Here is a 1,673-nt window from a genome sequence, read left to right as displayed (position 1 = left end):
ACCCACCTGGGCAACTTGGCAAGACCTTATCTCTACAATAAATCAAAAAATTAGCTGGGCTTGGTAGTGCGTGCCTGTAGTTCCAGCTACTTGGAAAGCTGAGCAGAAGGATCGCCGGAGCCCAGCAGGTAGAGGCTGCAGTAGCTGGGAGCCTGCCACTGCACTCAAGTCTGGGCGACAGAGTGAGACTTCAACTCAAAAAAAAAAAAAGAGAGAGAGAGACATGGTCTCACTATGTTGCACAGGCTGATCTTGAAATCCTGAGCTCAAGTGATCCTCCTCTCCTGCCTCATCCCCCCAAAGTGCTAGGATTGTAGTCATGAGCTACCACGCTGACCTAAGTTTTTATTTATTAAAACTTGAAACCTGGAACAATGGTGACAGATAAGTAAAAATCTATGTTTTCCAAAAAAGGAAGCAGGGACTACTAAATGATTTAGAATTAAGTGATTAGAAATAAGTGATTTAGTTGAAGTGATTGAGATTGTAAACAACTGAAGACTCAAGCTTCTGAAACTAGATCTACTTTATCAGTCATTTAGTGTTGTATTCTAAAACTTATTAGCTTAAAACAGCAAACATTTTATTTGTTCTTGATTCTGTAGGACAGAAGTTTGGGCTAGGCTCAGCTGGACAGTTCTTCTGCTGCTTGTATGTGAAGTCATTCACGCAACTACAGCACCAGTATCCTGAGGCTCAAGTGGAACTGCGTGATCTAAGAGGGCCTCATTCACATGCCTGGCAATTGGTGCTGGCTGTTGACTGGAGCAGCTCAAACTTCACCTGTTGGCTTCTGCTGTCTCAGAGCAGTAGGAGAGTGAGAGTAAAGCTTCATCTGGAGTCCCAGACTTAGCGGTTGTATGGCATTACTTCCATTGCATTTGACTAGTAAAAGCAAGTCACATGGCCAGACCACATTCAAGAGGAGGTGGAAATAACCTCTAGTTCTTGATGGAAGAAACAACATTGATAATATTAAATGCTAGTAAACATACAGTGAAGTGGGTACTTCTGTATTCCCAGTAGAGTATGGATTGTTATAAATGTTCTGGAAAACAATTGGCCAGTATGTATCAAGAGCCTCAAAAACGTTCATATGTTTTGGCCTAGAAATTGAACTGTTAGTACTCTCTTAAAACAGAAATCATCAGAAATGAACATCTCTCTTTTTTTTTTTTTGTTTTTTGTTTTTTGAGTCAGGGTCTCACTCTGTCACCCAGGCTGGAGTATAGTGGCATGATCAGAATGATCACGGCTCACAGCAGCCTAGACCTTCTAGGTTCAGGCAATCCTTCCACCTCAGCATCCTGGGTAGCTGGGACTATAGGCACGCGCCATCACACCCAGCCAATTTTTTTTTTGGTAGAGGTGAGGTCTCACTGTGATACCCAGGCTGGTCTCAAACTCCTGGGCTCAAGAGCCTCCCAAAGTGCTAAGATTATAGGCCTGAGCCATTGCACCAGGCAAAATTTATGATATCATATTATAGATACACACCAATGTGGTGAAAAACTTACTTATCAATATTGTAGCTTATTGCATAGCCATTAAAATTATGTTTATAAAGACATGGAAAAAATGCTTACCTTACTCTGTAAAGTCAGAACAAAAATTTAAATACATAGTCCTAGCTCAACTTTATTAAAAAAAAAAAAAACTGACCAGTCTCGGTC

At 41.2% G+C, this 1,673-nt stretch overlaps 1 long non-coding RNA gene across 1 annotated transcript in view; it reads left to right on the top strand.

Moving 5' to 3' along the window:
• LOC110596027 overlaps nt 1-987 on the top strand; it is a 5,526-nt gene extending 4,539 nt beyond the window's left edge. Inside the window, exon 3 of the long non-coding RNA XR_002482214.1 lies at nt 606-987. This is a non-coding gene — a long non-coding RNA (uncharacterized LOC110596027). The remainder of the gene's footprint in view (nt 1-605) is intronic.
• The last annotated feature ends 686 nt before the right edge of the window (nt 988-1,673 follow it).

Source organism: Carlito syrichta, unplaced genomic scaffold (genome assembly GCF_000164805.1).
Source record: "Carlito syrichta isolate Samal-C Ts95f unplaced genomic scaffold, Tarsius_syrichta-2.0.1 Scaffold305773, whole genome shotgun sequence".
NCBI classification, from domain to species: Eukaryota; Metazoa; Chordata; class Mammalia; order Primates; family Tarsiidae; genus Carlito; species Carlito syrichta.
Note: the sequence above shows the minus strand (reverse complement) of the source record. Positions and strands in the feature narration are given on the sequence as shown.